Here is a 14,976-nt window from a genome sequence, read left to right as displayed (position 1 = left end):
GAGGAGCTTCGTATGCAAGACAGCGCATTGCAGCAGTGCATTTTTGGATTGAGGAGAAGCCCCACAAACCTATGCAGTCTTGCTTGCTCATGAAGTAGTCGTCGTACTCCCTAACGCCGAAGACAATCTTCATGAACAGACTCTTGTTCATCCTAAACCGGTGCCGAAATTCCTTCGGTGAATGAGTAGCAACGTCGGCGAAGTAGTCATACTCAAGCAGCATGGTGTCGGCTTGATGATGCCGGTCGACGTTTATCCTCTTGCCTAGCCTTGAACCGCCGCGTCGAGGCCCAACCAGGAAGGGCTGGCGAACGCGGAGGGGGCTCGCCAAAATTAGATGCTCCTATTGCTGTCGCGGACAGCGATAGTGCTCTCCTCCTCCATGAATAGCTGCACCAATATCTCGTCGTCGATGTTCATTACGGCAATCTGACGAACACCTTGCAGTCGGGGTGGTTGGACGTTTGGGCGGCGGTGGCGGCGACCTCTATTCCAGACGAAAGAGCGTTGGCCAGTCGAGGGAGTGGCGGCGGTGTCGATTACCAGCGGTTTATGGAAGGCAGGGTGGAAAGCTAGCACGGGGGGGCGCAACGGCGGCGGCGATGGGTGGGAGCCGGCTCGTGCGGGGGTGGGAGGAGGGGGAAACCGGCGTGGATGAGGGAGCTGGCGCCCCGATTCGCGCCCATTGCGAAGGGGCCAGCACAGGGTTGCCGACACTTCTACTGGGCTCGTAACCGTGCCAGTGCCTTTTGCGGCGCGCCGGTGTAAGCCCAAACACAGCACCGACCCCCAAATAGCTATCGGGGTCGCTAGTGGAGATGCTCTTGTTGCAAGAGGCCATGCCAAAAAAAAATCCCCTCCTGGTCCTCCCTCCTCGGAAGCACACTGAAAAAATGATGAACATGAACCCAAGAAGCACAAGCTCGACTCCACGGCCTTATTGGTGTAGATCCTTGAGGTCCACTTCTTCACCCACGGCGGTGCTCGCCACCAGCAACCTCGCGATAAAGAAGAACATATAAACGACGCACATGATCTAGCCGAATAGACCAAGTACTCTACTCCCACACACGCTCCATAGAGGACAAGACACGTGTAAACCTATACCTATATTATCTACATTAATAGGGCAAGTTGTTACAAAATTAGTGCAGGCATGGGCAAAATATTTGCCCACATCCGACGCCGCTTGACACCCTGTCAACAAGTTTCATAAATCGTGTTTTCTATATATGAGTGTCTCCAGTTGCATCCTCCAAACGACGTCTGTAAAAGCGCCGGATTGGTTGTTTGGGGGACGTCCGGACCAAATTTGTATTTGGAGGAGGTCCTTTTTCTAGCCACGTCCCTCAAACGCGACCTCCAAACAAAAATCAAGTGTAAAAGTCGTGTCTGACGTCTCTGATAGAGCCTCTATACACAGGGGATGGGCTAGGAACGCGGACAATATTTGGGGCACGTTCGGACGAAGCGGCCTTTGAGACACGTTACTGGGACGTTTTTTTTGCCCGGTAGGGGATGTGGGTGGAGATGCTCTTATCTCTCAATAGACGATCTTAGATGTTGATGTGCTGAGATTCACAACTTGTCATGTGAATGTCTTATCTTGAAGAGTCGAGCTGCAAAGTACAGTAGCTCGTTAAGTCCAACGTCAAAACTCTCGAACGTGATAGCCACGTCGGCTGCTGGCCACAACGATGGTGAATTTTACTTCTTTCGTCGCGGTCGTCACATCACCGGGACAAAAGTCTCTTGCACATCGTAGTGCCATGAATATGGATGTGATCAAGCAAGAGAAGATGTTTGAAGAGCGAAGAAGTTGTTGGATGTATCCATAATCGATCGGCTTGTAGTTTTGGCAATGGGCATCTTTGGTTATAAGCAAGACTAGCAAAAGTGCCCGTGCGTTGCACTGGGAGAAACAACGGTTTGGTAAACCACCATATTGACACTTCTCCTCTTCATTAGTGGTCACATTTTCTCTTATTTATAACGAACATAATTATCAATTCTAAGAAGATTAGATTGTGAGCCCCTCGCTGCAATGAATCAACAAAGAAAAGCCGAAGAAAGAAAATATGATATTTGTTTTTGGCTTTGCACCAACAAAGAAGAACCGAATAAGGGCTCCTTTGATTCAAAGGATTTGCATAGGAATTGTGTAGGATTCGGTTCCTATAGGAAAAATTCCTATACATGTTGTTTGATTCATAGGAACATATCCTATAGGAAAAATTCCTATAGGAATCTTGTAGTGTAATTCCTATAGGAAAAAAGCATTAGCTCATACCTCATGGAAAAATTCCTTTGCTACAATCAAACAAACTTCATCTTCCTATAGGTTTCAAGTAGACATGCCATTCCAATCCTATACCTTTCCTATTCCTATGCTTTTCCTATCCTTTAAATCAAAGGAGCCCTAAGGCTTGGTCTAACAAAGATATCTGAAGTTCTCTACGTAAATCAGTTGATGTCAATGGAAGAAATATAAAGACTCCAATTTTTTTGATGAGAAATCTGAATAAGGGAGCTTTATTGCATACCAAAATCATTGCTACGGGTGACAGAAAATGGTTTCTGATCTTTCACCCTAGCTATTTTTTGTTCTGCCGGTCCAGTCAATCTCAGTACATATGTGCCACTCTGTAGTTTTGTTTCATGCCTAGCTAGAGGTAACACATGCGTTAGGTCCATCATCCAGTGTCAACAAGTGAACTCTTGCTTTCGATAAATGCATAACAAAGAAGCAAACAAGTCCTTTCCTGTGACATCTTTCTATAGTAAATAAACTGGAAGTTTGAAGAGAATACATGAGAATCAAAGACAGACATGCACATGTATGATGACTTCAGTACTGTTAAAATCTACAAATTGAACAAATCATGCATAGTTGCCCTTGAAAGAATAAATCTCAACTACCACAGAATCAATCTCAAGTTTTAGTTTTGCTCGTAGTTATGTGCAACCAAAAAATTCAGAATCAGTACCTCAAAAAAAATTCATAATCAGGGGCAACCGATAATTCAGAACAAAGAAAAAAAAAGAGGAGAAAACGGTAGATCCACATCAGAGCAACTCATCTTGCAGATACACTCCTCCACGATCCCTTCCTATCCAGGAGCAACATCAGTAGGACTGTTGCAGAAACACAAACAGTAATGCGCAACAGTTTCTCTGGTCAAATTCTCATGATACCAATCTGCATCTAGCAAAATAAAAATGAAAGCAAATAACTCGAGGTCTGGATCCCTATCTTTGTGAGAACTGAGAAGAAGCAGCATGGCAGCGGACGGGAAGCATTGATTGGGCTACCCGCTAATTCCCTTGATCCCCCTGAACCAGAACACTTGACAATGAAAAAGTCAACTCTGTAGGTTAGGCTCTGGCGATATGGACGAACCCGTCCTGCCGCCACCGCCGCCAATCTACGAGAGTCCATCGGTTCGCCGTAGGGCGCAGAGAGAGATCGAGCGCGTCACGCGACGCGGGGGTAGGGAAGGATCTCGTGGAATTTGTCCCGGATACGAGGCCAGGGAGCCATCGGGAGGGCCCTTAAAGGCCAAGTCAAAGGAAGACCTAGATCGCCAAATTCCTGATTCCACCAATCGATCTGTGGTCGCTGGGCTGGAAGAAAGATCCGTTCTAGCAGGTGCATCGGTGATGGCATCTCAAGGGAAGAAGCAGCAGGCTGGTGCAGGCCTTACCCGAGGCATTGGGAGGGGAGATGCTGTGGGGATGGTGAAGAATCGACATGGTGGAGCATCATCTGGGAGCCTGCGGTTCGAGAACGCGCGCGAGGCGACGTACCCAGTGGGGCTGCTGATGGCGCCGCCGGTGGGTGGGGGCGATAAAGGGGGTCTTGTTGAAAGACCTACCCGCCCGAAGCCCACCGACGCTGCCGAGGTAGCTGCACTGCTACGCCAGCGAGCAATTCTTGGCGCAGATGGAGTAGATGCCGGGGAAGGTAACTGGGATGATGGTGAAGCTGGGAGGGAGCCAGGGTTCGGCAGGGGGTGGAGACGGAGATAGGCGGAGTCGTCGACATGGACGATGATGTGTACCTCGAATTTGAGGAAGAAGAAGATGTGGTGAAAAAGGAGCCTGATGAAGCAAAAACATGGCAGCTCATGGCAAGGTATATGGCTACTTTTAAACCCAATACTATAGCAATGTTTACTAGATTAACCGAGGAAGTTTGGCACCTGCGTACTGGGATCGATTATGCTGAGAAGGGGAAGAACTATTATATGATTACCTTGTATTCTAAAGGTGATTATGATTTTGTTAAACACGGAGGCCCCTGGATTTTCAATAAGCATGCTTTGATAGTCAAGGATTTTGATGGTAATACCCAGCCGTCTGCTATCAAGCTTGATGCAGTCCCAGTATGGGTGCGTATCTATGACGTGCCGTGTGGGAAGCAAGATGAGACCTGGGGATGCGATATGGCGATGGACTAGGTGAAGCTCTGGAGGTTGACGTGCCGGAATCAGAGCTGAAGAAACAGGAATTCCTTCGCGTCAGGGTTAACCTACCCTATGATCGCCGGTTGCAAACACAGATAACCACAGGTGTCAAAGGCAAACCAAGAGAGGTTAAAGTGTTTAAATTGAGGTATGAGCGAGTTCCTTATTATTGCTCACACTGTGGGTTTATGGGGCATAAGAAGGATAAATGTGAAAAGCGAAGAATCGGCATACCGTCTCTGGACTATGATGCCCATGAGCTGCGATGCAGTCCCTTCAAGAAATTTGAGCATAGGTGTCACTCTATACCCCCGGCTGGGCATCCAGCAGCAAAACGCGGCCTTAGCTTCTCTAGCTTCGGCAGTGCGGAGTCCCGCAAACGCTTTGGACAAGGTCACGGCTATGAAGCAAACCAAAGGAGCTCTACACCTGAAAATGTACGAGCACGCTCAGATTCAGTTGGTGATCAGATGCCCCCTCTTAGGGATGACATTATTCCTGGGGTGATCGATGCATTTGGAAGGGTTGTTGAGCATGCTTCTGAAGATGTTCCGGAACATGGTGATACACCTGATGGCTTTGAAGGGAGAGAACTGGCAGCTCCACCAGAGGAAGAACTGAAGTTGGAGGCCAGAGTTGATGCAATGCAGGTGGAAGCTGGCCAAGTCCAACACCCCTCTGACAGGCCGAGAGGGAGAGACACAGCTGAGCCAATCATACAATTCCCCGAAGAGGAGGCTCAAGGTGAAACAGAAGGACGAGATTGCTATGTGCATGTAAGCATGACTGCAGATATGCTGGCACATATGCAGAAGATGCAACAAGGACAGGGAGGAGGGGTGAGCAGTGGTAGCTGGGGACATAGCCCTCGGCCAAGTGACATGATCCCAGCACTCCAGGGCCTGTCTAGCCTGCAGGTGTCATTTGGCTCGGTTGGTGATGTGTCAATGCCACCGGTGGACACAGTCCTGGGGAAGAGAGGAGCGGAGGAACCAGAGGTGCAAGGCCAGAGGCTGGAGCTATCCCTTGGCCTCAACTACGGCCACAAGCAGGAGGGCGGTAAAGCTAAGAAAGGAAAGACGCATGTGAATAAGGAGGTGAAGCGCAATGTGGAGGTGGTCTACAAAAGAAACAAGAAATTGGCATCAACCGGGCGTTTGCCTACCGGTGAACTGACGAGACCAAATGTATGGTCTCATCAGGAGCAATGAATTGTGTATCTTTCAACTGTCGGGGTTCGGGAAATGCCCCGACAGCGCGAGAATTAGCTGTTATTTCCCAAGTTTGGCGTCCCAGTATTTTTTTCCTTTGTGAAACTAGGCAAAATAAAAATAAAGTTAGGCGTTTGCGTCATAGGTTAGGTCTTAAGGGTTTTGCTGGTAATAGTAGTAATGGTCTTAGTGGTGGTTTAGCTCTGTTTTGGCATGAACAAATCTTTGTACAAGTTCAGTTGGTTAATGAAAGAGTTATTGATGCGTATGTGCGTGTGTCGCCTACTGCACCCCAGTGGCGTATTACATGTGTTTATGGGGAACCACGGGAAGAGAATCACCATCTAATGTGGGACTTACTAAGAGAACTTAGAAGTCAATCTAATCTCTCGTGGTTAGTTTTTGGGGACTTTAATGAGGCTTTATGGCCAGAGGAACACATGTCCCAGCACCCCCGCTCAGCTAGCCAAATGGATGCTTTTAGAGAGGTCTTACATGATTGTAATCTTACGGACCTTGGTTTTGCGGTGTCCGCCTTTTACCTATGACAATAAAAGGCAGGGGAGGGCCAATGTTAAAGTGCGGCTGGACGGGCGGTGGCGAGCCCCGAGTGGCGTAATCTATTTGCAGACTCCAATGTGCAACATATTACCTTCCCGGTCTCTGATCACTGCCCAATACTTATACAAATTTTAAAAGAGGACCATGGCCCTTGTAAGCAGCCACGCCGACAGTATGAAATTCTTTGGGAAAGGGCAGCAGACCTACCAGAGCGTGTTGCACAGGCCTGGGGCGACGCTGGGCAGAAAGCTGATCTGGGTGATATTATGAAAGGGCTGGACAACGTCATGACCACTCGCAGAATTGGAGCAAGAGGAAGTTTGGCAACATTGTCCGTGAACTACGTAAGGCCAGGAAGAAGCTAGAGACTCTATTAGCAAATAATGCAAGCCAACATGAGATCCGCCAAGCTACAGACCACATGAATGAAATGCTTTACCGTGAGGAACTGTTATGGCTCCAACGATCACGAATTACATGGATGAAAGAGGGTGACAGAAACACACGTTTTTTTCACCAAACAGCAGTATGGCGAGCACGGAAAAACAAAATCAAAAAACTTAAGGATAGTGAGGGTATATGGAAAGACGAACCACCGACATGGAGAGGATGGCAACGACCTACTTCCAGGATCTTTTTACACGAGACCCTTCTCTAAAGGCTGATCGGTTGCTAGCCATGATACAAGAAAAGGTGACTGGTAGCATGAACGATACCCTATGCATGGAGTTTACAGATGAGGAAATAAGTGATGCCATGTTTCAGATTGGCCCTCTTAAGGCCCCCGGAGTGGATGGATTTCCTGCACGCTTTTACCAAAGGAATTGGGGGACGATAAAGGAAGAAATAATTAATGCGGTGAAACTATTCTTTGTTACTGGTCGTATGCCTGATGGAGTGAATGACACAGCCATAGTGTTAATTCCAAAGGTGGACCAGCCTGAAACTCTAAAAGACTTCCGCCCAATCAGTTTATGTACTGTCATGTACAAGGTCATTGCAAAATGTATGGTCAACAGGCTCCGTCCAATCCTTGGAGAAATTATCTCCTTGAACCAGAGTGCATTTGTACCTGGGAGACTCATCACTGACAATGCTCTTGTAGCTTTCGAGTGTCTACATTTCATTGAGCAAAACACAAACCAGAATAAGAACTTTTGTGCATATAAGTTGGACTTGTCCAAGGCATATGACAGGGTGGACTGGGATTTTTTGAGGAAAGTGATGCAAAGGTTGGGGTTCTCTCACAGATGGGTTGACTGGATAATGTCATGTGTCACATCGGTGAGATATCAAGTTAAATTCAACGGAACCCTCCTGGAATCATTTTCGCCCTCCCGGGGCCTCCGGCAGGGTGATCCCCTTTCACCGTTTCTTTTTCTGTTTGTTGCAGATGCTCTATCCTACTTGCTCCAACAAGCAGTCCAAGACAACAATATTGAGCCAGTGAAGATATGTCGCCGTGCCCCTGGTATATCACATTTACTTTTCGCTGACGATAGCCTACTATTTTTTAAAGCACAAGGTGACCAAGCTCGTAGAGTTAAAGGAGCTCTTGACATGTATGCATCTAGCACAGGCCAACTGATCAACCCCAGCAAGTGCTCTATTTTATTTGGTGACTCTTGCCCTGTAGAATGCAAAATGGAGGTGAAAACAATATTGGGGGTCGTCCAAGAATCCTTTGAGGCCAAGTACTTGGGTCTCCCTACACCGGAGGGTCGTATGAACAGCGGCAAATTTCAGAGTTTACAAGCAAAGCTGGCTAAATGCCTGGTCGAATGGGATGATAATCACAAGTCACAGGCAGCTAAGGAGGTGCTTATCAAGGCCATCGCCCAGGCAATTCCGGTATATGTGATGAGTGTCTTTAAGCTGCCCGCTGGCCTGTGTGATGAGCTCACAAGTATGATTAGGCGGTATTGGTGGGGAGCAGAAAATGGGAAACGCAAAACCCATTGGGTAGCCTGGGATGTGATGCTTCGACAAAAAGTCATGGGGGAGTAGGCTTCCGTGATATGCGATTGTTTAACCAAGCACTTCTGGCCCGTCAGGCTTGGCGTCTTCTGCAATTCCCGGACACTCTTTGTGCACAAGTGTTAAAGGCCAAATACTACCCAAATGGTTTCTTGATAGATACGGTGTTTACAGGAAATGGCTCATCAACATGGCATGCCATCGAGCATGGGCTTGAATTACTGAAGCAGGGTGTCATTTGGCGAGTTGGTAATGGAGCTAGCATCCGGGCCTGGCGAGATCCCTGGATCCCAAGGCCGGCTAGCCATACTCCAACGGCTGACCAAGGGCGTCGTCGATACGGATGGGTAGCGGACTTTCTTCTCCCTCGGGGTACTTGGAATGTACAACGCCCGCAGCAATATTTCAACCCCGACGACATCGCTGAGATACCGAAGATTAAACCGTCAAGTAGAAGTGAACCTGATTTCATTGCATGGTTTCCGGAAAAAGGGGCAATTTTACTCGTCAAAGCGCTTACCGCCTGGGCATGGATAGTCGCATGAAGGAGCAGCCATATGGTGCCACGAGTAGACGACCGGATGGTGAAAGACCAAGCTGGAAAACTATTTGGGACTGCCCTGTCCCTCCCAAGGTCAAGCTACTGGCATGGAAAATTTGTTGTAATGCTCTGGCAACACAAGTGAACATGGCAAGGCGTGGCATCACTACCACCAGGATTTGCCAGATCTGTGGACATGAAGACGAGGATACTTTCCACGCCTTTGTTCGTTGCCCGCATGCGCGTGACCTCTGGCAGGCAATGGCGGAAGTTTGGGACATGCCAGCGGATGCCTGCTTGAGACCAACGGGGAAGGAATGGCTGCTGCAGCTCCTTACGGGAATCCCTGTACACCAACGAGCCACCACGCTGATGACTCTCTAGCGCATTTGGCATGCTCACAATGAAATCACACATGACAAGCCTTCCCCAGCTATTGAGGGATCGCGTCGCTTCTTGGTAAGCTATTTGAACTCCCTCATGATAATTAAACAGTTCCCTGATGCAGCTATTGAGAAAGGGAAGATGGTCCTTGACCCTGGACAAGGGCTGGTGAAGAAGAAGGAACATGAGGAGGCCAGGAACCATGTATCGAAAAGGTGGTCCAGGCCCGGGCTTGGACATGCTAAGCTGAACACCGACGGGGCTTTCAAGCAAGGGGAGGGGCAGGGATTGGCATGGTACTTCGTGACCATGACGGCGCAGCAATTTTCACCGCTTGTCGCGCTTTAGAGCAAGTGCAACGATGCCACCGAAGCGGAACTCATAGCAATTGAGGAAGGTCCGAAGCCGGCGCTACTATGGTCTAATGTGCGTTTCACAGCCGAAACCGAGCGTGCCGAAGTCGTTGAGCTGATTAAAGAAGGAACACCGAACAAATCGATTTATGCTTTCAGAATAAATAGTATTCGTGAACTCTTGAAGGAAAGAGAAACTAGAGTAGCCCAGATTAGTCGTGATGTAAATCAGGTTAGTCATGAGCTAGCTAAGCTAGGTAGGATCAAGCACAGAACTGATTTTTGGCTGAGTGGACACCCTGTGGAGGTGGCCAATGCCATGAACTTGGATTGTAATCCTATCTCTGGTTAATATAATTCTCTTTCCCCCGCAAAAAAAAATTCCCTTGATCCCCTACCTACTCGCCTCCATCGCGCCTGATGCGGCTTAGCCCGGTGGCCCGGCGCCAATGCCGGGGCTGCCTTGGTGAAGATGAAGGACGGCTAGAGCGCCTCGACTGCCGGGTCATGCGTGGACGAGCACCGAGCTCGGTTGCGCGGTTTCTCTGCTGGGGTTGGGGATGGGATCTGTTGAGGATGGGTTGAGCAGCACCCCCGCCTTTGGGCAGAGTAGGCCCATATCGTGCGCCGTCAGCGCCTCACGTTTCCATTCTTCTCGTGTCTCCTCGATAGCCGCCACCGATTCCCACATCGGACCGAGCGGGAGGTGATTCGGGAAGCTGAGGACCAGAGCGGAGGGAGGCGTAAGAGGAGGAAGATCCAAAAATAAAACTGAAACGGTATAAGGGTAATTTGGCGTATTATGCGATTTGGTGGGAGGGTAAAACAGTCTAATAAAAAGTTGGACGAAAATTTTGGCAGAAACATTAGCTCCTTTATTATTAGGTACTAGATGACCTGGTGCGCCCCGGCGCACAGGCAAAAGCAGGACATTATGTAACCATAATGTTCAAGAACAAATGGCAAAATCAATACAATACTCAAGTTGTGTGTAATACAATACCACTATATTCTATTTTGGCTGTAGAGAATAACTGGTCTTAAACATTGTAAACTGGTTGGGGGTACTTCATCTACATGGAAGGAAAATGCCTTTCTTTAGTATTATTCTACATTTTTTGACGTGGAATGGAGATACTATTAAATTCATTTGTTGCAATAATACCGATAACGACCTTAATTTTGACGATTTTAATCATGCATGTATTGTAGAAGTAAGGATATAGAACTGTGACATATATTCTCCCTGACTTCTCCCTAACTCCAAGTAAACCAAAGCATCCTTCGCTTGCCGGTGAGCTAAAGTAACCGGTATGAATCATACATGCTGTTGAAAAACCATAACAAAATAAAATACAGTCTTGGGTAGCTAATAGTGTACATAGGTCAACTGCGATAGCATGTATTTCCACATAGAAAAACAAGAGTAGTCCGTAGCACAATATTACATAACATGGGTGACAGGGAACCAAGGTGCTCTGTAGTCTGTACAATAATATCTTCAAGTCTTAGTGATTCGGTCTTACAACTAACATTACTCCACTGATTGGTCAAATGACCAGCTTGGGTTTAACATGCTTGATGCCCCAAATACGCTAGTGTCATCTGCAGCAAAAGCAACCTGATCTTGTTACCAAGGAAGTAGACATGATGCATCTTATTCCGATGAAGAGCAAAAGAAGGTAGGCAACCTTAATACCCTCTGTTATTTTGGCGAAGTTTCTTTAGGGCATACTTATCTCAAGTAAAATCAGCTATTGCCTGCACTTTCCTATAAGAAAATACTAATGATATAGAAGGAAAAACTACACACATAGTTGGCTATGCTAATTTAAAGGTGCTCTATTTGAAGAGCAGATTCTTTTTGAAAATCAATAGCTGAAGGTAAGCAAAATCACAAAGAAAAATTGTGGTCACGAGTAGTGAAAATTAATAGAGAGAAGTTTCAGGAGGGTTCAATTACCTTAGAACATAATTGCCCAGGAACAAGAATGGTGAACACTGACATCATATTTTTACAACACCACCATTGGAATTTCATCAATCAAATCAAGTTCCTGTCGAACAGACTTTTATTGAAACGAAATCTAAGAGTAACATTGTCAAGCATACAAAAATAACTTAAATTGCAGCGAAACCTAGGAGTCACATTATCAAGAAAGCATACTTCAGAGTACATTTTTCAGTGAAGGGGAACTTTAGTACACCATCTGTCTATGATAATAAGTTTGAAGGATGCCATTAAAATGGTTTATTTTTAAAATACCAATATCCCTTGTACGGAGAAAACATACTCAATGTGCAAGAATAGTATTAAGATAATAGTGCATCTTAACTCATAGAATCTTCGCGATGAAAAGTAAATTAATAATTCATATCTGGAATATCCAATGTGAGCAAAGGGAACATTCATAAAAGAACCTTGTAGTAACCGGAAAACAATGTGCAAGTAACCGATGTTGCACACAACATGTGTGACCTGACATATTTTCACTCTCAAACTTTCTAAATTCACTCCTTCGTTATTCAAAGCCTTTACGGAAAGCAAGATATTAACGTTTAGGTATACTACTGGACACCATAAAATAGAAAATAAACTGATTGTACATGCAGTAGGCTGTAGGCATGAAGATCCATCACAAGAAATGATAAAGAAATAGAACAATAGAGCACACTCATTGCAGATTCATTTGGCAGATAAGAGAAATCGGTATGATAACAAATCGCAAACAAAAAAATGAACAACCTCTGACAGATTATGTGAGGAAATCTATGAAGTGGGCCAAAAAAGAATTAATTTCACCAGATGACGCAGGTTCTTGGAAAGGCATACTTGTTGTTATAAATAAAAAATAGTCGCTAGACTTAATTTGGATGAACAACATGACTCACTGTTACCCATCTTCCCCGGATAGGGGGCAACAAACAAAGTACGAAGCAAACATGTCAGCGGCTCTCCACGCGGTAATATTCGGTCATACCTATAATGCATAACAAATGCTTTGTTTACGAAAACTATCACCATAAACGCAACTCAATATTCAAAGGCTAAGATAAGGCACAAGAGCATACATATACATGATTCATTGTCATTTACCATCTCATTATGATAGTAACGGGTAGATGTAGATAAAATCCTCACAGGAAACCCTTGTGGGAAGCATTATTGTTTCAGAAAGTGCATTGAAAAGATGGAGGATGGTGTTTATCAAACCAGCTGCATGTTATTTTTGGAGGGGAAAAATACATGACCGTAAATAGATGAACAAGATGTGCTTTTGCCCTGGATCATTTGCCAAAACTGGAATGCAGCCACAAGCTCTTTCCAACACAGAAATGAAATAATCCAAAGATCCAAAATTTATATAATCAGAAAACAAAGCTACTTCCTCAAACCAGAGGGGTCACCATCATATCAGAATCTAAACCATGAACTTTAGCTTATTGTAGTATTAAGAAAAACTCGAGGGAAGCAAAGATTTATCAAGCAAAGTAACGAAACATATGTCGATTTTATACACATGCAATCAACCATTTCTCTTACTTAGTGAATAGTAGTGGCAGAAGAGGTATTCTGGTAAAGACTAATTTAAACATAATGCTATATTCTTTTTGACTAATTTAAACATAATGATATATTCTTTTTTTTGCGAATTCATAGAGCTTTACTGAGAATTATCTGATAGGATTACAATCACTCCAAAGAGCATATAAGTAGATGGTCCTACATGAGTGCAGATATGCCAAAATGTCAGTGACGCAGATCTCGATGTAATTGCAGTAATATTCAACTCACATTTGACAACAAAAGGCATAAAAGTAGAGCAGTAGGCAGTATAATGGGAGAAAAGAGAAAAAAATCTTGCGACATCCAATTAATGTGATCAAATTGGATCTGCTTAAGTACAATAACCAAATATGAGGTAAGTGTACTCCCTCCGTTCCTAAGCTCAGAACTATCAAACGAGCAGGAAATGCTAAAAATCTGTTTTTAGATAACCTTAGAAAAGTACATACATGCCCTGAAAAGTGCTTTGCCTTGAAGCTAAGAAAAATATTTCCGATGTGTGCTAAGGAAAGATAAACGTTAGTAGTTCAGTACCAATGGAAAGATAAATCTTAGTTGTTTAGTACCAATGGAAGTAGTCTTAACATTGTAGAGTGCATTCCCTGCTTAAGAATTGCTAAACTGTATTAAACAAATACGCAGACTCCATTTTTACTGATTATCAAATCTGTGAGCATGAAAACTTTACAAAAATTGCAGGGTAGTATTCACAACACTGAACACCGTCTACTCAACAATATTAAGTTGTTCAAGGTGAACTAACATTTCCTATCCTTGGAGCAATATCCAAGAGTGAACACAGAGAAGAACAATCCATTCAGCAAAAAAATTATTGGGCTGCTCTGCTTGCAAAATGTGAGCAGTCACACACACACGCACTAACCTAAAGCAAATGAATTGTCACGATTGGTCTTTGATTTGTCTGGTAAATAGGGAAAAGAGTCTTTTCGAACCATCACCAAACGACAAAATAGTTGTTGGTTTCATCAATGCCCACTGGGCAGACCAACTCCCTCTGAAACCTTTTTTTAACAAATAGAAGATAGAAAACGATGCTGCATAGCATAAATTGTTGAGAACATGATATTTATTAACAACTACAAACAATGAAACCAAATGCTTGTAGTTTATCATTCAGAGAAGGAATAACATGATTAAATTACAACAGAATGGGAGCATGCACCTTCTTTTAGGCAGAGAATTAGGGAAGGTCATGCATCTTCCCTTAGCAATAGCCTGACTCAAGTACATGAAAGATGTGTGTCAAACTTTCCAATGGTAGATCAGTTCCATCGATTGCTTCATACCTTTTTCTAGCCGAGCTCTGATATTTGTGAAATATACCATGGTTTTTAGGGCGGTAAGGCGTACTAAATAGTTCTAAATCCGCTCTGAAGCCTAAGAGCGTGCCTAAGCACCTAAAGTGGGAACATTTCCAAGGCACTGCTACGTCTACGCATCCCAAGGCGGACACCTTAAAAAGCATGAATATGATTTTTTAAAATATGTCACAAAGAAAATTAAATAAAATATTCTTTTTGTTGGTCTCATGTGAGAGTCAACTCCTACAAGTTTGTTTTATTCCCATAGAGCAGAGATGTCAGCAGAATTATTTAACTAACCGGTTAATACATGGCAATTATAGGCAACCAATATGACTAAGCATTATGCTATTAAAATGGGAATATATATCAATTATGTTGATTCAAAAGGTTTTTCTCATCTACAGAGAACAGAACCATGAACTCATCAAGAATATTTCTAGCGTTGCATCTCCGTTTGCAGAAAAAAAATGATAATAGCATGGGTGGGAATAGTTTCTCCATCAAGATTACCTATTTATCCAAGTGGTTTCCTAATAAAGGTTTAGTTTTGTATCAAAATCCTACCTTTCTGGTACACAAGCATATCTATA

Source organism: Lolium rigidum, chromosome 2 (assembly GCF_022539505.1).
Source record: "Lolium rigidum isolate FL_2022 chromosome 2, APGP_CSIRO_Lrig_0.1, whole genome shotgun sequence".
NCBI classification, from domain to species: domain Eukaryota; kingdom Viridiplantae; phylum Streptophyta; class Magnoliopsida; order Poales; family Poaceae; genus Lolium; species Lolium rigidum.
Note: the sequence above shows the minus strand (reverse complement) of the source record.